Source organism: Oncorhynchus gorbuscha, unplaced genomic scaffold, assembly GCF_021184085.1.
Source record: "Oncorhynchus gorbuscha isolate QuinsamMale2020 ecotype Even-year unplaced genomic scaffold, OgorEven_v1.0 Un_scaffold_867, whole genome shotgun sequence".
In the NCBI taxonomy this organism is placed as follows: domain Eukaryota; kingdom Metazoa; phylum Chordata; class Actinopteri; order Salmoniformes; family Salmonidae; genus Oncorhynchus; species Oncorhynchus gorbuscha.
Genome location: NW_025745851.1, coordinates 1 through 25,308, shown reverse-complemented (window position 1 = coordinate 25,308; position 25,308 = coordinate 1). Strand labels below are relative to the sequence as shown.

Genomic DNA, 25,308 nt, shown 5'->3' with positions numbered 1-25,308 from the left:
AGACCTCTGGGCCTTTACACACCCAGGGGGTGTTCCAGATTTACAATACCTCCCTCCTCTCTCCTAGGTGTCTCTGTGCCAGTATGAGGTTGATGTGGGATGGACCCAGCTGATCAGTCACCCAGCAGAGGGAGAGTACCAGAGGATCGCTCCTCTCAGGGTTCTCAGCTTTGACATTGAGTGTGCTGGAAGAAAAGGTTTGTGCTCTGTACTGCATTGTACTATATTATACTGTATTGTACTGATTGTGTGTCTGTGGACGTGAGAGACTGTGTTTACTGGCTTGTCCTCTGGCTCCTGTCAGCAGAGACATGTATTAAGAGAGTTGGGACATTGAGGTTTCTGCATTATGATGCATTTACGTGACACTACAACATTCTATGACAGCCATGTTAACTCTTCATTTACATGACACTACAACATTCTATGACAGCCATGTTAACTCTTCATTTACATGACACTACAACATTCTATGACAGCCATGTTAACTCTTCATTTACATTTACAACATTTACATGACACTACAACATTTCTATGACAGCCATGTTAACTCTTCATTTACATGACACTACAACATTCTATGACAGCCATGTTAACTCTTCATTTACATGACACTACAACATTCTATGACAGACTTCATTTACATGACACTACATTCTATGACAGCCATGTTAACTCTTCATTTACATGACACTACAACATTCTATGACAGCCATGTTAACTCTTCATTTACATGACACTACAACATTCTATGACAGCCATGTTAACTCTTCATTTACATGACACTACAACATTCTATGACAGCCATGTTAACTCTTCATTTACATGACACTACAACATTCTATGACAGCCATGTTAACTCTTCATTTACATGACACTACAACATTCTATGACAGCCATGTTAACTCTTGGTCATTTACATGACACTACAACATTCTATGACAGCCATGTTAGCTCCCCGTTTACATGACATGAGGAGAATTGACACTGTTCTATGTAACTGAATGTCTCGGATCAGAACAGTTTTCACAGTTCTAAAGGTTGGCCCAACTCTCTTGTCTTCTTGTAGGGATTTTTCCAGAGGCAGAGAAAGACCCAGTGATCCAGATCGCCTCCATGGTGCAGCGACAGGGAGAGAAGGAACCCTTCATCCGCACCGTCTTCACCCTCCAGTCCTGCTCCAGCATCGTGGGCTCCCAGGTCCTGTGCTTCACTAAAGAGAGCCAGTTACTACAGGTAACATATACACACACACACAAACACACTTGTGGGGAGTTGAGCTTGGCTGCTTTAACACCAACAGCAGTGGAGGTCCCCCCTGATTGGCTCTTTGTATTCCCCCTGCAGAGCTGGGCTGAGTTTGTGAGGACAGTGGATGCAGACATCATCACTGGGTACAACATCCAGAACTTTGACCTTCCCTACCTGCTGAACAGAGCAGCTACCCTGAAGGTCAGTACAGACAGACTGGCCATGGTTCTATGGAAACTTCTAGAATCAGAACGTCCAGATTCTAAGTCTAACCTGCCAGATTAATGTCTGTTGATGCAGCTGTACCTGCCTGTCAGTTGTTGTTGTATATTGCCTTGTTGTATGTGGACCTGTCAGTCTAACTACTGGAGCTGTTAAATGTACCTGCCTGTCAGTCTAACTACTGGAGCTGTACCTGCCTGTCAGTCTAACTACTGGAGCTGTTAAATGTACCTGCCTGTCAGTCTAACTACTGGAGCTGTACCTGCCTGTCAGTCTAACTACTGGAGCTGTACCTGCCTGTCAGTCTAACTACTGGAGCTGTACCTGCCTGTCAGTCTAACTGGAGCTGTACCTGCCTGTCACTGGAGCTGTACCTGCCTGTCAGTCTAACTACTGGAGCTGTACCTGCCTGTCAGTCTAACTACTGGAGCTGTACCTGCCTGTCAGTCTAACTACTGGAGCTGTACCTGCCTGTCAGTCTAACTACTGGAGCTGTACCTGCCTGTCAGTCTAACTACTGGAGCTGTACCTGCCTGTCAGTCTAACTACTGGAGCTGTACCTGCCTGTCAGTCTAACTACTGGAGCTGTACCTGCCTGTCAGTCTAACTACTGGAGCTGTACCTGCCTGTCAGTCTAACTACTGGAGCTGTACCTGCCTGTCAGTCTAACTACTGGAGCTGTACCTGCCTGTCAGTCTAACTACTGGAGCTGTACCTGCCTGTCAGTCTAACTACTGGAGCTGTACCTGCCTGTCAGTCTAACTACTGGAGCTGTACCTGCCTGTCAGTCTAACTACTGGAGCTGTACCTGCCTGTCAGAAGATACTAGAAACCACTTACATTTACTTAGAAAATAATATATATAAAACAGTACATCATATAACATTATTACACCACTACTTATCTACAGTACAAAATGTACAGTACAGAATGAATAATACCACCATTCAACAATATTTCAGTGTATGTGCATGTCTTCACAGTCCCACTGTATGTATATCCTGCTGTTTACATCTGATTCTACTGCTGCATCAGGTACCTGACGGGGAATAGAGTTCCATGTAGTCATGGCTCTATGTAGTACTGTGGAATAGAGTTCCATGTAGTCATGGCTCTATGTAGTACTGTGGAATAGAGTTCCATGTAGTCATGGCTCTATGTAGTACTGTGGAATAGAGTTCCATGTAGTCATGGCTCTATGTCGTACTGTGGAATAGAGTTCCATGTAGTCATGGCTCTATGTAGTACTGTGGAATAGAGTTCCATGTAGTCATGGCTCTATGTAGTACTGTGGAATAGAGTTCCATGTAGTCATGGCTCTATGTAGTACTGTGGAATAGAGTTCCATGTAGTCATGGCTCTATGTCAGTACTGTGGAATAGAGTTCCATGTAGTCATGGCTCTATGTAGTACTGTGGAATAGAGTTCCATGTAGTCATGGCTCTATGTAGTACTGTGGAATACTGTGGAATAGAGTTCCATGTAGTCATGGCTCTATGTAGTACTGTGGAATAGAGTTCCATGTAGTCATGGCTCTATGTAGTACTGTGGAATAGAGTTCCATGTAGTCATGGCTCTATGTAGTACTGTGGAATAGAGTTCCATGTAGTCATGGCTCTATGTAGTACTGTGGAATAGAGTTCCATGTAGTCATGGCTCTGTGTCGTACTGTATGCCTCCCATAGTCTGTTCTGGACTTGGGGACTGTGAAGAGACCTCTGGTGGCATGTCTTTTGGGATATGCAGGGGTGTCCAAGCTTTGTTCTAGTATTTTAAACAGACACCTCTGTACATCAGCCAGTCAACACTTCTTACAACAACAAGTAGTGATGAAGACAACCTCTCTTCCACTTTGAGCCAGGAGAGATTGACATGCATGTCATTAATGTTCGCTCTGTGTTCTTTTAAGGGACAGCCGTGCTGCCCTGTTCTGAACCAACTGCAATTTTCCCAAGTCCCTCTTTCTGGCACCTGACCACACGACTGAACAGTCGTCAAGTTGCGACAAAAATAATAATTGGATCTTCCTCAAATGAAATTCACAAAAATGTTGTTTTCATAAACAATGACCTTTAAAAAGGCTGATGGAGTAGCGTGGCTGTCTCCTACCTGCCACGTCTGTCCTCTATTAAAGTCATGGAAAGAGACATCTGGAGTCTGTCTCTGTGCTTCTGTCTCTGTGCTTCTGTCTCTTTGTCTCTGTGCTTCTGTCTTTTTGTCTCTTTGCTTCTGTCTTTTTGTCTCTGTGCTTCTGCCTGTGTCTCTGTGCTTCTGTCTCTGTGCTTCTGTCTTTTTGTCTCTGTGCTTCTGTCTCTGTGTCCCTGTGCTTCTGTCTCTGTGCTTCTGTCTTTTTGTCTCTGTGCTTCTGCCTGTGTCTCTGTGCTTCTGTCTCTGTGCTTCTGTCTTTTTGTCTGTGCTTCTGCCTGTGTCTCTGTGCTTCTGTCTCTGTGCTTCTGCCTCTGTGTCCCTGTGCTTCTGTCTCTGTGCTTCTGCCTCTGTCCCTGTGTTTCTGTCTTTTTGTCTCTGTGCTTCTGTCTCTGTGTCCCTGTGCTTCTGTCTCTGTGTCCCTGTGCTTCTGTCTCTGTGCTTCTGCCTCTGTGTCCCTGTGCTTCTGTCTCTGTGCTTCTGCCTCTGTGTCCCTGTGCTTCTGCCTCTGTGCTTCTGTCCCTGTGCTTCTGCCTCTGTGTCCCTGTGCTTCTGTCTTTTTGTCTCTGTGCTTCTGTCTCTGTGTCCCTGTGCTTCTGTCTTTTTGTCTCTGTGCTTCTGTCTCTGTGTCCCTGTGCTTCTGTCTCTGTGCTTCTGCCTCTGTGTCCCTGTGCTTCTGTCTCTGTGCTTCTGCCTCTGTGCTTCTGTCTCTGTGTCCCTGTGCTTCTGTCTCTGTGTCCCTGTGCTTCTGTCTCTGTGTCCCTGTGCTTCTGTCTCTGTGTCCCTGTGCTTCTGTCTCTGTGTCCCTGTGCTTCTGTCTCTGTGTCCCTGTGCTTCTGTCTCTGTGTCCCTGTGCTTCTGTCTCCGTATCCCTGTGCTTCTGCCTCTGTGTCTCTGCCTCTGTGTCTCTGCCTCTGTGTCTCTGCCTCTGTGTCTCTGCCTCTGTGTCTCTGCCTCTGTGTCTCTCTGCCTCTGTGTCTCTCTGCCTCTGTGTCTCTGCCTCTGTGTCTCTGCCTCTGTGTCTCTGCTTCTGTGTCTCTGTGTCTCTGCCTCTGTGTCTCTGCCTCTGTGTCTCTCTGCCTCTGTGTCTCTGCTTCTGTGTCTCTGTGTCTCTGCCTCTGTGTCTCTGCTTCTGTGTCTCTTGCTCTTTGGGGTTTTAGGCTGGGTGTCTGTGATGCACTCTGTGGCTTTATAAAAGGGCTTTCTAAAAATGTATTTGATTGATATGTCTGATTCCAGGTCAAGCTGTTCCCCTACCTGGGCAGAGTACAGGGCATCAAGTCAGTCCTGAGAGACTCCAGTTTCCAGAGCAAACAGATGGGCCGCAGAGAGAACAAGATCCTCAACATGGAGGGACGAGTTCAGTTTGACCTGCTCCAGGTAACTGGCCGGCCGCTGACCTCTGACCTTATGTATAGGAACATATAACATACTCTCATCCAGTGTTGGAACCCACAGAACCATATGTTGCGTGCTGTCCAGCTACTAGATTATCTAGGTTCTGGGAGTAGAGGTTTTCAACTGTAGACCAGCGGAGCAGACAAGACGGAGTCAATGTTGTGTGTGTTCTATCTGACTGACCCTGGACCATAGTTAGACTCATCATGGATTCATGTTCTATCTGACTGACCCTGGACCATAGTTAGAGGACTCATCATGGATTCATGTTCTATCTGACTGACCCTGGACCATAGTTAGAGGACACATCATGGATTCATGTTTTGTCTGACTGACCCTGGACCATAGTTAGACTCATCATGGATTCATGTTTTGTCTGACTGACCCTGGACCATAGTTAGAGGACACATCATGGATTCATGTTTTATCTGACTGATCCTGGACCATAGTTAGAGGACTCATCATGGATTCATGTTTTATCTGACTGACCCTGGACCATAGTTAGAGGACTCATCATGGATTCATGTTTTGTCTGACTGACCCTGGACCATAGTTAGAGGACTCATCATGGATTCATGTTTTGTCTGACTGACCCTGGACCATAGTTAGAGGACTCATCATGGATTCATGTTTTGTCTGACTGATCCTGGACCATAGTTAGAGGACTCATCATGGATTCATGTTTTGTCTGACTGACCCTGGACCATAGTTAGACACATCATGGATTCATGTTTTGTCTGACTGACCCTGGACCATAGTTAGAGGACTCATCATGGATTCATGTTTTGTCTGACTGACCCTGGACCATAGTTAGAGGACTCATCATGGATTCATGTTTTGTCTGACTGACCCTGGACCATAGTTAGAGGACTCATCATGGATTCATGTTTTTGCGTGGACATTGCCATTGAGGGCTTCCACAATTTTAAAGCAGTCAACTGAGTGGGGATTCCTATCGACAGACTCCATAATGGAACACATACAAAGATGAGGCCTGTAACTCTATGCCCCTGGACCTGTCCATGTGGGTTCTTCAGGTGCTGCTGAGGGACTACAGACTGTTCTGTTGTTCTAAGGGTTCTGTTCTGACTACAGACTGTTCTGACTGACTGTTCCAAGTGTTCTGTCTGACTGACTTGATCTGTCCATGTGGGTTCTTCAGGTGCTGCTGAGGGACTACAGACTGTTCTGTTGTTCTAAGGGTTCTGTTCTGACTACAGACTGTTCTGACTGTTCCAAGTGTTCTGTCTGACTGACTTGATCTGTCCATGTGGGTTCTTCAGGTGCTGCTGAGGGACTACAGACTGTTCTGTTGTTCTAAGGGTTCTGTTCTGACTACAGACTGTTCTGACTGTTCCAAGTGTTCTGTCTGACTGACTTGATCTGTCCATGTGGGTTCTTCAGGTGCTGCTGAGGGACTACAGACTGTTCTGTTGTTCTAAGGGTTCTGTTCTGACTACAGACTGTTCTGACTGTTCCAAGTGTGCTGTCTGACTGACTTGATCTGTCCATGTGGGTCCTTCAGGTGCTGCTGAGGGACTATAAACTGTTCTGTTGTTCTAAGGGTTCTGTTCTGACAGACTGGTCGTTCCTGTTCCAAGTGTTCTGTCTGACTGACTTGATCTGTCCATGTGGGTTCTTCAGGTGCTGCTGAGGGACTACAGACTGTTCTGTTGTTCTAAGGGTTCTGTTCTGACTACAGACTGTTCTGACTGTTCCAAGTCTTCTGTCTGACTGACTTGATCTGTCCATGTGGGTCCTTCAGGTGCTGCTGAGGGACTATAAACTGTTCTGTTGTTCTAAGGGTTCTGTTCTGACAGACTGTTCTGACATGATGTTCTGTCTGACTGACTGGATCTGTCCATGTGGGTCCTTCAGGTGCTGCTGAGGGACTACAGACTGTTCTGTTGTTCTAAGGGTTCTGTTCTGACTACAGACTGTTCTGACTGTTCCAAGTGTTCTGTCTGACTGACTTGATCTGTCCATGTGGGTCCTTCAGGTGCTGCTGAGGGACTACAGACTGTTCTGTTGTTCTAAGGGTTCTGTTCTGACTACAGACTGTTCTGACTGTTCCAAGTGTTCTGTCTGACTGACTTGATCTGTCCATGTGGGTTCTTCAGGTGCTGCTGAGGGACTACAGGAGAAGCTGGGGGTGAGAGAGTCACTGTTGTTGTCCCAGTTAGACCAGGGCTCAGACTGTTCTGTTGTTCTAAGGGTTCTGTTCTGACTACAGACTGTTCTGACTGTTCCAAGTGTTCTGTCTGACTGACTTGATCTGTCCATGTGGGTTCTTCAGGTGCTGCTGAGGGACTACAGACTGTTCTGTTGTTCTAAGGGTTCTGTTCTGACTACAGACTGTTCTGACTGTTCCAAGTGTGCTGTCTGACTGACTTGATCTGTCCATGTGGGTCCTTCAGGTGCTGCTGAGGGACTATAAACTGTTCTGTTGTTCTAAGGGTTCTGTTCTGACAGACCGTTCCGAGTGTTCTGTCTGACTGACTTGATCTGTCCATGTGGGTTCTTCAGGTGCTGCTGAGGGACTACAGACTGTTCTGTTGTTCTAAGGGTTCTGTTCTGACTACAGACTGTTCTGACTGTTCCAAGTCTTCTGTCTGACTGACTTGATCTGTCCATGTGGGTCCTTCAGGTGCTGCTGAGGGACTATAAACTGTTCTGTTGTTCTAAGGGTTCTGTTCTGACAGACCGTTCCGAGTGTTCTGTCTGACTGACTGGATCTGTCCATGTGGGTCCTTCAGGTGCTGCTGAGGGACTACAGACTGTTCTGTTGTTCTAAGGGTTCTGTTCTGACTACAGACTGTTCTGACTGTTCTAAGTGTTCTGTCTGACTGACTGGATCTGTCCATGTGGGTTATTCAGGTGCTGCTGAGGGACTACAAACTGCGCTCGTACACACTCAACGCCGTCAGCTTCCACTTCCTGCAAGAACAGAAGGAGGATGTTCAGCATTCTATCATCACAGATCTGCAGGTACATCTCTCTGCTCTCTCTGCTCTCTCTGCTCTCTCTGCTCTCTCTGCTCTCTCTGCTCTCTCTCTGCTCTCTCTCTCCTCTCTCTGCTCTCTCTCTCCTCTCTCTCTCTCTCAGGTACATCTCTCTCCTCTCTCTCCTCTCTCAAACAGTCTCTCTCTCCTGTCTCTCCTCTCTCTCTCTCTCTCTCTCTCTCTGAATCCCTCCAGAATGGGCTCTCCTCTCTCTCCTCTCTCTGCTCTCTCTCTCCTCTCTCTCCTCTCTCTGCTCTCTCTCTCCTCTCTTTCTCTGCTCACTTTCTGTCAAGTGGGAGGCCTATTAGTTCCTATTAGGACTTTCCCCAGATACTGACAGCGTCTCATTCATGTTTCCTCTCTTTCCCTCCCTGTCGTCCTTCTATCCCAGAATGGTAATGAGCAGACCCGGAGGCGCCTGGCGGTGTACTGCCTGAAGGATGCCTACCTGCCCCTGCGTCTGCTGCAGAAGCTGATGTGTGTGATCAACTACATGGAGATGGCCAGAGTCACCGGGGTTCCCCTCACCTACCTGCTCTCCAGAGGCCAGCAGATCAAAGTGGTGTCCCAGCTACTGCGGCAGGTGAGACACGCACTCTTTCTCTCAATACACATTCCTAGAACACACGTTCTCACCTAAATGCTTGGGACCGAGGAAATGATGTCAACTCTGTGTGCGTGTTAGGCAATGAAACAGGGTCAACAGGGTCTGGTCATGCCAGTGGTGAAGCCTGAGGGAGGTGAAGACTACACTGGAGCTACAGTCATTGAGCCAGAGAAAGGGTGAGTAACACTGCTCTGTGTTTTAGGGTGTGTTCTGACATGGTTTTTACTTGTGATTTTAGCTTGAATGTTTTGGTTGTATTAATGTAATCTAATATTGATTAGATTTTTATTTGACAATTCAACAAATATACACACAGTACATACATGCTGTCAGCGATAACACAGTACATACATGCTGTCAGCGATAACACAGTACATACATGCTGTCAGCGATAACACAGTACATACATGCTGTCAGCGATAACACAGTAAACATGCTGTCAATGACACATTTCCATTGTTCAAACAGTGACATTGGTCCCTTTATGTATTTCACTGTCTATGACTGCTATGTGTCAAACAGGTAAAAACATCATCTTGACGTAATCTGTCTCTCTCTGGGTTTTCCAGATACTACAGCTGTCCCCATCGCCACCCTGGATTTCTCCTCTCTGTATCCCTCCATCATGATGGCAGATAACAAACAGTAATGAACAGTGCTTAACAAACAGTGAATGAACCACAACCTCTGTTACACCACCCTGCTTCAGAAGGGCTCAGCTTGGAGAACAGTGCTGGGGTGAGAGAGTCACTGTTGTTTCTCGTTCCACTAACCAGGGCTCACAACCTCTGTTACACCACCCTGCTTCAGAAGGGCTCAGTGGAGAAGCTGGGGTGAGAGAGTCACTGTTGTTGTCGTTCCACTAACCAGGGCTCACAACCTCTGTTACACCACCCTGCTTCAGAAGGGCTCAGTGGAGAAGCTGGGGTGAGAGAGTCACTGTTGTTGTCGTTCCACTAACCAGGGCTCACAACCTCTGTTACACCACCCTGCTTCAGAAGGGCTCAGTGGAGAAGCTGGGGTGAAGAGTCACTGTTGTTGTCCCACTAACCAGGGCTCACAACCTCTGTTACACCAACCCTGCTTCAGAAGGGATACCCTCAAACGGAGGGGGTGAGAGAACCACTGTTGTTGTCCCTGTTCCTGGAAGAACCCTCCTGGGCTTTACCAAGCCTGTTCCTGGAGAGCTACCCTGCTGTAGGTTTTAACTCCAACCCTGTTCCTGGAGAGATACCCTCCGGTAGGTTTTAACTCCAACCCTGTTCCTGGAGAGATACCGTCCTGTAGGTTTTAACTCCAACCCTGTTCCTGGAGAGATACCGTCCTGTAGGTTTTAACTCCAAACCTGTTCCTGGAGAGCTACCCTCCTGTAGGTTTTAACTCCAACCCTGTTCCTGGAGAGCGACCCTCCTGTAGGTTTTCATTCCAACCCTAATCTAGCTACGACAGGGCTCTGCAACAGGTGGCTGTGAAAACCTCAGCCAGTTTTGCATGACTGCATCCTTGATTGGTCGACCAAGGTTGATTTTGTAAGTGACATGGGTGTCTTGTCTCCTTAGTCTGACCCCAGAGGACTTCATCAAGACTCCCACAGGAGACCTGTTTGTTAAGAGCTCGGTGAGGAAGGGACTTCTGCCTGATATCCTGGAGGACCTGCTCTCTGCCAGGAAGAAGTAAGCACTGACCTGGAGTCAGCTGAAACGAGGGTCTATGCACATCTCCTAGGTTTCTCAATCTGATCTAGGATCAGTAACACTGCTATAGAGTATATGAGGGCTGTCTTTATGGCTGTCTTTATGACTATTCCTCTTATAATTTTGGGTTTGTTTGCTACTTTGTGTTTCCTGTCTTGATTGAACTGTTTCTGTTTGTAACTTAATGTGTAATTGCTTGCTGGGTTTGAGATGCAGGGCTCCCTTGCCAAATAGACTTGTTTCTCTATGGGACTCCCTGCTTAGATAAAGGTTACATAAATATAATGGCCAAAAGATGGCCTGGGGATGACAGGTAGTTCTTGTATATTTCTGACATTTTAAGTGTGCTCCTAAACCATTTCACTGGCACAAAAGATCATTCAACTGTTGTGCCGTCAAGTGACCAAAGCTGAGTTGTGTATGAACCAATTCATCCTGGACAAAAGTCAGTCCATGCAAACAGTGAAGGAACCGTGCTTAACAAACAGTGAACAGACAGTGCTAAACAAACAGTGCTTAACAAACAGTGAACAGACAGTGCTAAACAAACAGTGCTTAACAAACAGTGAACAGACAGTGCTAAACAAACAGTGAATGAACCGTGCTTAACAAACAGTGAACAGACAGTGCTAAACAGACAGTGCTAAACAAACAGTGCTTAACAAACAGTGCTTAACAAACAGTGAATGAACCGTGCTTAACAAACAGTGAATGAACTGCTAACAAACAGTGAATGAACAGTGCTTAACAAACAGTGAATGAACAGTGCTTAACAAACAGTGAATGAACAGTGCTTAACAAACAGTGAATGAACAGTGCTAACAAACAGTGAACAGTTAACAAACAGTGAATGAACAGTGCTTAACAAACAGTGAACTTAACAAACAGTGAATGAACCGTGCTTAACAAACAGTGAATGAACCGTGAATGAACAGTGCTAACAAACAGTGAATGAACTTAACAAACAGTGAACAGTGCTAACAAACAGTGAATGAACAAACAGTGCTTAACAAACAGTGAATGAACAGTGCTTAACAAACAGTGAATGAACAGTGCTTAACAAACAGTGAATAACAGTGCTTAACAAACAGTGAATGAACAGTGCTTAACAAACAGTGAATGAACAAACAGTGACAGTGCTTAACAAACAGTGAATGAACCAAACAGTGAATGAACAGTGCTTAACAAACAGTGAATGAACAGTGCTTAACAAACAGTGAATGAACAGTGCTTAACAAACAGTGAATGAACAGTGCTTAACAAACAGTGAATGAACAGTGCTTAACAAACAGTGAATGTGAACAAACAGTGAATGAACAGTGCTTAACAAACAGTGAATGAACTTAACAAACAGTGAATGAACAGTGCTTAACAAACAGTGAATGAATGAACAGTGCTTAACAAACAGTGAATGAACAGTGCTTAACAAACAGTGAATGAACAGTGCTTAACAAACAGTGAATGAACAGTGCTTAACAAACAGTGAATGAACAGTGCTTAACAAACAGTGAATGAACAGTGCTTAACAAACAGTGAATGAATGAACAGTGCTTAACAAACAGTGAATGAACAGTGCTTAACAAACAGTGAATGAACCTTCACAAACAGTGAATGAACTTAACAAACAGTGGAATGAACAGTGCTTAACAAACAGTGAATAGACAGTGCTTAACAAACAGTGAATGAACAGTGCTTAACAAACAGTGAATGAACAGTGCTTAACAAACAGTGAATGAACAGTGCTTAACAAATGAACACAAACAGTGAATGAACAGTGCTTAACAAACAGTGAATGAACAGTGCTTAACAAACAGTGAATGAACAGTGCTTAACAAACAGGGAATGAACAAACAGTGAATGTGCTTAACAAACAGTGAATGAACAGTGCTTAACAAACAGTGAATGAACAGTGCTTAACAAACAGTGAATGAACAGTGCTTAACAAACAGTGAATGAACAGTGCTTAACAAACAGTGAATGAACAGTGCTTAACAAACAGTGAATGAACAAACAGTGCTTAACAAACAGTGAATGAACAGTGCTTAACAAACAGTGAATGAACAGTGCTTAACAAACAGTGAATGAACAGTGCTTAACAAACAGTGAATGAACAGTGCTTAACAAACAGTGAATGAACAGTGCTTAACAAACAGTGAATGAACAGTGCTTAACAAACAGTGAATGAACAGTGCTTAACAAACAGTGAATGAACAGTGCTTAACAAACAGTGAATGAACAGTGCTTAACAAACAGTGAATGAACAAACAGTGAATGAACAGGGCTTCACAAACAGTGAATGAACAGTGCTTAACAAACAGTGAATGAACAGTGCTTAACAAACAGTGAATGAACAGTGCTTAACAAACAGTGAATGAACAGTGCTTAACAAACAGTGAATGAACAGTGCTTAACAAACAGTGAATGAACAGTGCTTAAAACAAACAGTGAAAACAGTGAATGAACAGTGCAAACAGTTAACAAACAGTGAATGCCATTTAGAGACACTTTTATCCAAAGTGTCATTAACAAACAGTGAATGAACAGTGCTTAAAGCGCCAAAACTGAGCTACAGAAGGACCATAGTTGTGGTGGTTGTTATTTCTGACCCCCTTTCGATGTCTTCAGGGCCAAAGCGGAGCTGAAAAAGGAAACGGATCCTTTCAAGAAACAGGTCCTTGACGGTCGACAGCTCGCTCTCAAAATCAGCGCCAACTCCGTCTATGGCTTTACAGGGGCTCAGGTGGGCAAGCTGCCCTGCCTTGAGATCTCACAGGTGAGCACCCTGCCCAGTTTCCTCAAGCATAGTGTCTCAAAGTGGAAACTGGGACCAGGAACCCAGGCCAGTGGAGCTGTAGGACTCCAGACAATGTCCTGTTTGTATTTACATACCCAGCCAACACCATGTCTTCAGACCTCTTAAGACATAAACATGTCTTGATGTCTTTGGACAAATCTTAAGACGTCTTGGAAATACCAGTGTTCCTAACCTCTCCCTGTGTTTCCAGAGTGTCACCAGTGTTCCTAACCTTTCCCTGTGTTTCCAGAGTGTCACCAGTGTTCCTAACCTCCCTCCAGAGTGTCTGTGTTTCCAGAGTGTCACCAGTGTTCCTAACCTCTCCCTGTGTTTCCAGAGTGTCACCAGTGTTCCTAACCTCTCCCTGTGTTTCCAGAGTGTCACCAGTGTTCCTAACCTCTCCCTGTGTTTCCAGAGTGTCACCAGTGTTCCTAACCTCTCCCTGTGTTTCCAGAGTGTCACCAGTGTTCCTAACCTCTCCCTGTGTTTCCAGAGTGTCACCAGTGTTCCTAACCTCTCCCTGTGTTTCCAGAGTGTCACCAGTGTTCCTAACCTCTCCCTGTGTTTCCAGAGTGTCACCAGTGTTCCTAACCTCTCCCTGTGTTTCCAGCGTGTCACCAGTGTTCCTAACCTCTCCCTGTGTTTCCAGAGTGTTACTGGGTTTGGCAGACAGATGATTGAGCAGACCAAACAGCTGGTGGAATCCAAGTACACCATCGCCAATGGTTACCAAGCCGATGCCAAGGTGAGAGGAGAGCGAGGAGGACAGTCTTTACATCATCCTAACCTGTCCTTTCTTCTTCTCTTTTTAGTTGTTCTACTTTCACAACCCTCCTTGATTGTCTGTGTGTGTGTCAGGTCATCTACGGGGACACGGACTCCGTCATGGTCAAACTGGGCGTGGACACTGTGAGCAGGGCCATGGAGGTTGGGAGGGAGGCGGCAGAATGGGTCTCCTCCCACTTCACCCCTCCCATCAAACTGGAGTTTGAGAAGGTACCAGTTCACCATTTAAAACACAGTTGCTAATAGCCCTGGGTCATGTTCAGTTGATGGGAAACGTTTTAAAACGGAGTGAAACTATTGTTTGAAAACCCTAACCCCTGTGGGGGAAATGATGAAACCAGAAGGTACTACCACGGAGACCCTATTAAAATACTAAATTATATTATTTAATTATATTGGTACAACCTGGAGTTGTCCAATTAGGAAAAACTGAACATAACCCAGGTCAAGTGCTAGAGCCAGCCAGCTTGTACTACTTTGTCTTTTGTTTAGTCTGGAATAAAGCTATGCTCATCCTCTCTTGGATGGTCAAATAACTAACATCCATACTCTCTCCTCTCTTCTCCCTTTGGACTTGACCCGAGGCTACTATGAGCTTCTTCTATGGTCAAATAAAGACTAGTTAAACTCCCTCTTATCGCTCTCTCTCTCCTCTCTCTCTCTCTCTCTCTCTCTCTCTCTCTCTCTCTCTCTCTCTCTCTCTCTCTCTCAGGTGTACTACCCCTATCTGTTGATCAACAAGAAGCGCTCTCCTCTCTCCTCCAGCGCCGACACTCACGACAAGATGGACTGCAAGGGTATCGAGACGGTCCGCAGAGACAACTGTACCCTCCAATCTGATCAACACCTGCCTGCAGACCATTCTGATAGACCGTGGTACTACCCCCATCTGTTGATCAACAAGAACATCTAGCGCTACAGGTAGGTACCATCTAGAACATTCTCCTCCAGAACATTCTGATAGACCGTAGGTACCATCTAGAACATTCTGACAAGATGGACAGTGATAGACAGGTAGGTACCATCTAGAACATTCTGATAGACAGGTAGGTACCATCTAGAACATTCTGAAGACAGGTGGTACCCTAGAACATTGGCCAGGTAGGTACCATCTAGAACATCTGAAGACACCTGCCTGATAGACAGACCATTCATTCTGATAGACAGGTAGGTACCATCTAGAACATTCTGATAGACGGGTAGGTACCATCTAGAACATTCTGATAGACTGGTAGGTACCATCTAGAACATTCTGATAGACAGGTAGGTACCATCTAGAACATTCTGATAGACAGGTAGGTACCATCTAGAACATTCTGATAGACAGGTAGGTACCATCTAGAACATTCTGATAGACAGGTAGGTACCATCTAGAACATTCTGATAGACTGGTAGGTACCATCTAGAACAGTCTGATAGACAGGTAGGTACCATCTAGAACATTCTGATAGACAGGTAGGTACCATCTAGAACATTCTGATAGACTGGTAGGTACCATCTAGAACATTCTGATAGACGGGTAGGTACCATCTACTACAGAAGGTTCTCATAAACCAGGTTTCCATCCAACCATTTCATGCGGATGAATTACCGGGCTCAGGAAAGAAGTCATGACGCGGCTGATGGAAACAGGAAATGCCGGTACAATTTTATTAATGCCGACAGACAATGTGTTTATTCAACATGGAATCTTTTTGTGTCTGTAAAATGAATTATGTGATAAATTGCGGTGGGAAGTCTTTACCCAAACTTATGTCGTGGGGTCCTCCCACTATGACTCAGGAAAGCATGCAGTTTATTAGTGTCCAGATGCACTATGTGATGAACTTCACAGGGTGCTGACAGTACAAGGTGATGAGCTTGATGCTGCTTTCCAATAAATAACGAAATGTTTTACCCAAATTAAACAATTTAAAGGCAATGCTACCAAATACTAATTGTGTGTATGTAACCTTCTGACCCATTGGGAATGTGATGAAAGAAATACAAGCTGAAATAAATAATTCTTTCTACTATTATTCTGACATTTCACATTCTTAAAATGAAGTGATCTTAACTGACCTAAAACAGGGAATTTCTACTAGGATTACATGTCAGGAATCGTGAAAAACTGAGTTTAAATGTATTTGGCTAAGGTGTATGTAAAACTTCTAACTTCAACTGTATGTAACAGAGTTGTTGTCCTGGGTCCTGTTCAGTAGGTCTGGAACAGAGTGAAACTGGGAGGCACTATCTTAACGTGTCCAATAAGAAACTTGTAGATCTAGATATTTGTGTTGTGTACATGTTTGTTACTGACATGCTGCTTGTTGTATTGATGTTTTGCCTGGTTGATGTTCATGTCTGAATCTGATGTTGCTTCTGTCTTGGTCCAGGCCCCTTGTTGTATTGATGTTTTGTCTGAAAAATTGATGTGTTATTTCAACGAGACTAACCTGGTTAAATTAATCAAATAATTGACTCTGCGCTTTCTCTCCCTCATCTCTCTACCCTCCCTCCTGGTCTCTCTACCCTCCCTCACTCCACTCCCTCCTGGTCTCTCTACCCTCCCTCACTCCACTCCCTCCTGGTCTCTCTACCCTCCCTCACTCCACTCCCTCCTGGTCTCTCTCCCTCACCCACTCCCTCAATCCACCCTCCCTCCTGGTCTCTCTACCCTCCCTCACTCCACTCCCTCCTGGTCTCCCTACCCTCCCTCCTGGTCTCTCTACTCCACTCCCTCCTGGTCTCTCCCTCCCTCACCCACTCCCTCTCTACTCCCTCACTCCCTCCTGGTCTCTCCCTACCCTCCCTCCTCCCTCCACTCCGTCCTGGTCTCTCTACCCCTCCCTCACTCCACCCTCCTGTCCTGGTCTCTCTACCCTCCCTCCCTCCACTCCCTCCTGGTCTCTCTACCCCCTCCCCACTCCCTCCTGGTCTCTCTACTCCCTCACTCCACTCCTCCTGGTCTCTCTACCCTCCCTCACTCCACTCCCTCCTGGTCTCTCTACCCCCCTCCCCACCCCTCCCTCACTCCACTCCCTCCTGGTCTCTCTACCCTCCCTCACTCCACTCCCTCCTGGTCTCTCTACTCCCTCACCCTCCTGGTCTCTACCCACTCCCTCCTGGTCTCTCTACCCTCCCTCACTCCACTCCCTCCTGGTCTCTCTACCCTCCCTCACTCCACTCCCTCCTGGTCTCTACTCCCACACCCCTCCCTCCTGGTCTCTCTACTCCACTCCGTCCTGGTCTCTCTACCCTCCCTCCCTCCCCTCCCTCACTCCACTCCCTCCTGGTCTCTACCCCCTCCTCCACTCCCTCCTGGTCTCTCTACCCTCCCTCCCTCCTGGTCTCTCTACCCTCCCTCACTCCTGGTCTCTCTACCCTCCCTCCCTCCTGGTCTCTCTACCCTCCCTCCCCACTCCCTCCTGGTCTCTCTACCCTCCCTCACTCCACTCCCTCCTGGTCTCTCTACCCTCCCTCACTCCACTCCCTCCTGGTCTCTCTACCCTCCCTCCTGGTCTCCCCTCCCTCACTCCCTCCTGGTCTCTCTACCCTCCCTCACTCCACTCCCTCCTGGTCTCTCTACCCTCCCTCACTCCACTCCCTCCTGGTCTCTCTACCCTCCCTCACTCCACTCCCTCCTGGTCTCTCTACCTCCCTCCCTCACCCTCACTCCCCTCCCTCACTCCCTCCTGGTCTCTCTACCCTCCCTCACTCCACTCCCTCCTGGTCTCTCTACCCTCCCTCCCTGGTCTCCTCCCACTCCCTCCTGGTCTCTCTACCCTCCTGGTCTCCCCTCCCTCCTCCACTCCCTCCTGGTCTCTCTACCCTCCCTCTCTACCCTCCCTCACTCCCTCCTCCTGGTCTCTCTACCCTCCCTCACTCCACTCCCTCCTGGTCTCTCTACCCTCCCACACTCCACTCCCTCCTGGTCTCTCTCCCTCCTCCACTCCTCCTGGTCTCCCCTCCCTCCTCCACTCCCTCCTGGTCTCTCTACCCTCCCTCACTCCACTCCCTCCCTGGTCTCTCTACCCTCCCTCCCTCCACACTCCCTCCTCCTCCCTACCCTCCTCCTGGTCTCTCTACCCTCCCTCCCTCACTCCCTCCCTCCTGGTCTCTCTACCCTCCCTCCTGGTCTCTCTACCCTCCCTCCTGGTCTCTGTACCCTCCCTCCTGGTCTCTCTACCCTCCCTCCTGGTCTCTCTACCCTCCCTCACTCCACTCCCTCCTGGTCTCTCTCCCACCCTCCCTCCTGGTCTCCTACCCTCCCTCCTGGTCTCTCTACCCTCCCTCACTCCCACTCCCTCCTGGTCTCTCTCCCTCACCCTCCCTCCTGGTCTAACTCCACTCCCTCCTGGTCTCTCTCCCTCACTCCACCCTCCCTCCCCTCCACTCCCTCCCTCCTGTCTCTCCCTCCCTCCTCCACTCCCGTCTCTCTCCCTCACCCTCCCTCCTGGTCTCTCTCCCTCTCCCTCCCTCCTGGTCTCTCCCTCCCTCACCCTCCCTCCTCGTCTCTTCCCTCCCTCCCTCCCTCCCTCGTCTCTCTACCCTCCCTCCCTCGTCTCTACCCTCCCTCCCTCCTGGTCTCTCTACCCTCCCTCCCTCCTCCCTCTCTCTACCCTCCCTCCCTCCTGGTCTCTGTACCCCCTCCCTCCTGGTCTCTGTCCCTCCCTCCTGGTCTCTCTACCCTCCTGGTCTCTCTACCCTCCCTCCTGGTCTCTGTACCCTTCCTCCTGGTCTCTCTACACTCCCTCCCTCCTGGTCTCTGTACCCTCCCTCCTGGTCTCTGTACCCTCCCTCCTGGTCTCTCTACCCTCCCTCCTGGTCTCTCTACCCTTCCTCCTGGTCTCTCTACCCTCCCTCCTGGTCTCTCTACCCTCCCTCCTGGTCTCTCTACCCTCCCTCCCTCCTGGTCTCTCTACCCTCCCTCCTGGTCTCTCTACCCTCCCACCCTCCTGGTCTCTCTACCCTCCCTCCTGGTCTCTCTACACAGAGATCCCCAGGGTGCGGTGGCCCACGCCAAAGAGGTCATCTCTGACCTGCTGTGTAACCGCATCGACATCAGCCAGCTGGTTATCACCAAGGAGCTGACCCGCACAGCCCAGGAGTACACTGCCAAGCAGGCGCATGTGGAACTGGCCGAGAGGTAAGGAGGGAGAGATGGAGAGAGGCACAGAGAGAGGAGGAACATTGGAGGCTGTTACAGGGAGAAATGGGGTGGAAAGGCTCATTGTAATGGCTGGATTGGAACGGTTGATGGAAGCCCATCCAAATAAGTTGTTCTTAACCCTTGTTACCAGTTGATAACCTCTGACCCCTCTGCAGGATGAAGAAGAGAGACGCGGGTAGCGCCCCCCAACTGGGAGACAGAGTTCCCTATGTCATCATCAAAGCTGCCAAAGGAGTAGCAGCATACATGAAGTCTGAGGTTAGAACTGTGTGTGTCTGTCTATTGGAGGCTATTGGAAATATTCATGTGATTGTCGGTGTGTCGTGTAAAGGTATACATTAATTAACATTCACACAAATCATTACTATTGTGTGTGTAGGATCCAATCTATGTTCTGGAGAACAACATTCCCATTGACACCCAGTACTACCTGGAACAACAGCTCTCCAAGCCACTGCTCCGCATCTTTGAGCCCATCCTGGGAGAGAGCAAAGCAGAGAGCGTCTTACTGAGTGAGTCAGCACACACACACACACACACACACACACACACACACACACACACACACACACACACACACACACACACACACACACACACACACACACACACACACACACACACACACACACACACACACACACACACACACACACACACACACACACACACACACACAGGGTCTCTTCCTTTCTCTCGGCCCTCTCACTCATACATACACCATCACTGCTGCTGCTATTAGAGTAATTGCAGAAATAAAGTTGATTTGATGTGTGTTTCAGAGGGGGATCACACGCGCTGTAAGACAGTGTTGACCTCCAGGGTGGGGGGGCTCATGGCCTTCGCCACCAAGAGGAGCGCCTGTATCGGTTGCAGAGCAGTGCTGAAGGACGATGGTGAGAGAGAGTAATAATATACTGTTTGATGGATGGATTAGTGGGAACACACAGCCACAGTAGAGGATATTCCCAGGATATTCCCACTGTGTTCCCACTAATCCATCCTCTTTCTATAGTAGCTGTGTGTTCCCACTAATCCATCCTCTTTCTACTGTAGCTGTGTGTTCCCACTAATCCATCCTCTTTCTACTGTAGCTGTGTGTTCCCACTAATCCATCCTCTTTCTATAGTAGCTGTGTGTTCCCACTAATCCATCCTCTTTCTACTGTAGCTGTGTGTTCCCACTAATCCATCCTCTTTCTATAGTAGCTGTGTGTTCCCACTAATCCATCCTCTTTCTATAGTAGCTGTGTGTTCCCACTAATCCATCCTCTTTCTATAGTAGCTGTGTGTTCCCACTAATCCATCCTCTTTCTACTGTAGCTGTGTGTTCCCACTAATCCATCCTCTTTCTACTGTAGCTGTGTGTTCCCACTAATCCGTCCTCTTTCTACTGTAGCTGTGTGTTCCCTCTAATCCGTCCTCTTTGCGGACGTGTTTAACTATGCCACAAGAATAGTAAACAAACAAACATTTTGTTAGTCCCCACAAGGTCAAATGCTATTTCTAGGGGGTTTAAGGTTAGGGTATGGGTTAGGGAAAATAGGATTTTGAATGGGTCTGAATTGTGTGTTAGGTTAGTTGTACAAAACTGTGTGATTTGTAATCTCTGCTTTCCTCCCCACAGCGGCTGTGTGTGATTTCTGTAAGAAGAAGGAGTCTGAACTGTACCAGAAAGAGGTACAATATATCAACCTGTTCTGTTAATCTGGGTCCTGTTCATTAGGAGCTAATATATCAACCTGTTCTGTTAATCTGGGTCCTGTTCATTAGGAACTAATATATCAACCTGTTCTGTTAATCTGGGTCCTGTTCATTAGGAGCTAATATATCAACCTGTTCTGTTAATCTGGGTCCTGTTCATTAGAACTGTATATCATGTTCTGTTAATCTGGGTCCTGTTCACTAATATATCAACCTGTTCTGTTAATCTGGGTCCTGTTCATTAGGACTAATATATCAACCTGTTCTGTTAATCTGGGTCCTGTTCATTAGGACTAATATATCAACCTGTTCTGTTAATCTGGGTCCTGTTCATTAGGAGCTGGGTCCTGAATATATCAACCTGTTCTGTTAATCTGGGTCCTGTTCATTAGGAACTAATATATCAACCTGTTCTGTTAATCTGGGTCCTGTTCATTAGGAGCTAATATATCAACCTGTTCTGTTAATCTGGGTCCTGTTCATTAGGCACTAATATATCAACCTGTTCTGTTAATCTGGGTCCTGTTCATTAGGCACTAATATATCAACCTGTTCTGTTAATCTGGGTCCTGTTCATTAGGCACTAATATATCAACCTGTTCTGTTAATCTGGGTCCTGTTCATTAGGAGCTAATATATCAACCTGTTCTGTTAATCTGGGTCCTGTTCATTAGGAGCTAATATCAACCTGTTGTGTTAATCTGATGCTAAATATTTAATGTAACAGGGATACTAGATGCGTACATTGGGGTGTGTCAAGGTGTCGTGGTGATAACTACTTACTAATGGTGAATCCATCTGATAACTACTTACTAATGGTGAATCCATCTGATAACTACACTGAACAAAAATATGAATTCAACATGGAAAGTGCTGGTCCCATGTTTCATGAGCTGAAATAAAAGATCACAGAAAAACCTTATTTCTCTCAAATTTTGGCCACCATTTTGTTTACCTCCTGTTTGTGAGCATTTCTCCTTTACCAATATAATCTATCCACTTGACAGGTGTGGCATATCAATACACTGATTAAACAGCATGATCATTACACAGGTGCACCTTGTGCTAGGGATAATAAAAGGCCATTCTAATATATGCAGTTTTGTCACACAACACAATGTCACATGGAGCGTGCAATTGGCCTGATGACTGCAGGAATGACAACCAGAGCTGTTAGCAGAGAATTGAATGTGCATTTCTCTACCATAAGCCGAAGTTGTTTTATAGAATTTGGCAGTACATCCAACCGGCCTCACTACCGCAGACTACGTGGAACCACACCAGCCCACCGGGGGAGGGGTTTTAGTCTGTAATTAAGCCCTTTTGTGGGGAAAAACTCATTGTGATTGGTTGGACCTGGCTTTGCAGTGGGTGACCCTATGCCCACCCATGGTTGTACCCCTGCCCAGTCATGTGAAATCCATAGATTAGGGCCTAATGAATGTATTTCAATTGACTGATTTCCTCATATGAACTGTATCTCAGCAAAATCTTTGAAATTGTTGCATGTTGCGTTTATATTTTTGTTCAGTTATACTTTAATGGTGAATTTCTCCTGATTTGTACTTACTAATGTTGAATCTCTCTGATTAATACTTACTAATGTTGAATCTCTCTGATTAATACTTACTAATGTTGAATCTCTCTGATTAATACTTACTAATGTTGAATCTCTGATTAATACTTACTAATGTTGAATCTCTCTGATTAATACTTACTAATGTTGAATCTCTCTGATTAATACTTACTAATGTTGAATCTCTGATTAATACTTACTAATGTTGAATCTCTGATTAATACTTACTAATGTTGAATCTCTCTGATTAATACTTACTAATGTTGAATCTCTCTGATTAATACTTACTAATGTTGAATCTCTCTGATTAATACTTACTAATGTTGAATCTCTCTGATTAATACTGGTGAATCTCTCTGATTAATACTTACTAATGTTGAATCTCTCTGATTAATACTTACTAATGTTGAATCTCTCTGATTAATACTTACTAATGTTGAATCTCTGATTAATACTTACTAATGTTGAATCTCTCTGATTAATACTTACTAATGTTGAATCTCTCTGATTAATACTTACTAATGTTGAATCTCTCTGATTAATACTTACTAATGTTGAATCTCTCTGATTAATACTTACTAATGTTGAATCTCTCTGATTAATACTTACTAATGTTGAATCTCTCTGATTAATACTTACTAATGTTGAATCTCTCTGATTAACTAATGTTGAATCTCTACTACTAATGTTGAATCTCTCTGATTAATACTTACTAATGTTGAATCTCTCTGATTAATACTTACTAATGTTGAATCTCTCTGATTAATACTTACTAATGTTGAATCTCTCTGATTAATACTTACTAATGTTGAATCTCTGATTAATACTTACTAATGTTGAATCTCTCTGATTAATACTTACTAATGTTGAATCTCTCTGATTAATACTTACTAATGTTGAATCTCTCTGATTAATACTTACTAATGTTGAATCTCTCTGATTAATACTTACTAATGTTGAATCTCTCTGATTAATACTTACTAATGTTGAATCTCTCTGATTAATACTTACTAATGTTGAATCTCTCTGATTAATACTTACTAATGGTGAATCTCTCTGATTAATACTTACTAATGTTGAATCTCTGATTAATACTTACTAATGTTGAATCTCTCTGATTAATACTTACTAATGGTGAATCTCTCTGATTAATACTTACTAATGTTGAATCTCTCTGATTAATACTTACTAATGTTGAATCTCTCTGATTAATACTTACTAATGTTGAATCTCTCTCTGATTAATACTTACTAATGTTGAATCTCTGATTAATACTTACTAATGTTGAATCTCTCTGATTAATACTTACTAATGGTGAATCTCTCTGATTAATACTTACTAATGTTGAATCTCTCTGATTAATACTTACTAATGTTGAATCTCTCTGATTAATACTTACTAATGTTGAATCTCTCTTGATTTGTACTTACTAATGTTGAATCTCTCTGATTAATACTTACTAATGTTGAATCTCTCTGATTAATACTTACTAATGTTGAATCTCTCTGATTAATACTTACTAATGTTGAATCTCTTTGAATTCTAGATCTTACACTTAAGTACTCTGGAGGAGCGCTTCTCTCGCCTGTGGACACAGTGTCAACGCTGTCAGGGCTCACTCCATGAGGATGTGCTCTGTACCAGGTACACACACACACACACACACACACACACACACACACACACACACACACACACACACACACACACACACACACACACACACACACACACACACACACACACACACACACACACACACACACACACACACACACACACACACACACACACACACACACACACACACACACACACACACACACACACACACACACACAATTGGTATACAGATGTGTGTGTTTGAAAGTTACTTTCCTGGTACATCGTTAATGTGACTCTCACAGGGTGATGTCAAGCTCCAAGTTTGTTTACAATCTGAAGATAACTTCAGTAATATTCACTTCTGAATACTCTATATTCACTTCTGACATGTACTCTATATTCACTTCTGAAATGGGAGATACTCTATATTCACTTCTGAAATGGGAGATACTCTAGACATGGAGATACTCTATATTCACTTCTGACATGGGAGATACTCTATATTCACTTCAGAAATGGGAGATGCTCTATATTCACTTCTGACATGGGAGATACTCTATATTCACTTCTGACATGGGAGATACTCTATATTCACTTCTGACATGGGAGATACTCTATATTCACTTCTGACATGGGAGATACTCTATATTCACTTCTGAAATGGGAGATACTCTATATTCACTTCTGAAATGGGAGATACTCTATATTCACTTCTGACATGGGAGATACTCTATATTCACTTCTGAAATGGGAGATACTCTATATTCACTTCTGAAATGGGAGATACTCTATATTCACTTCTGAAATGGGAGATACTCTATATTCACTTCTGACATGGGAGATACTCTATATTCACTTCTGAAATGGGAGATACTCTATATTCACTTCTGAAATGGGAGATACATGAAATGGAGATACTCTATATTCACTTCTGAAATGGGAGATACTCTATATTCACTTCTGACATGGGAGATACTCTATATTCACTTCTGAAATGGGAGATACTCTATATTCACTTCTGAAATGGGAGATACTCTATATTCACTTCTGACATGGGAGATACTCTATATTCACTTCTGAAATGGGAGATACTCTATATTCACTTCTGAAATGGGAGATACTATTCTATGGGATTCATATTCACTTCTGAAATGGGAGATACTCTATATTCACTTCTGAAATGGGAGATACTCTATATTCACTTCTGAAATGGGAGATACTCTATATTCACTTCTGACATGGGAGATACTCTATATTCACTTCTGAAATGGGAGATACTCTATATTCACTTCTGACATGGAGATACTCTATATTCACTTCTGACATGGAGATACTCTATATTCACTTCTGAAATGGGGAGATACTCTATATTC

The 25,308-nt window shown here is 45.2% G+C and overlaps 1 pseudogene; it reads left to right on the top strand.

Annotated features, from left to right (window-relative positions):
• LOC124020640 overlaps positions 1-23,981 on the top strand; it is an 82,195-nt pseudogene extending 58,214 nt beyond the window's left edge.
• Positions 23,982-25,308: the final 1,327 nt, after the last annotated feature.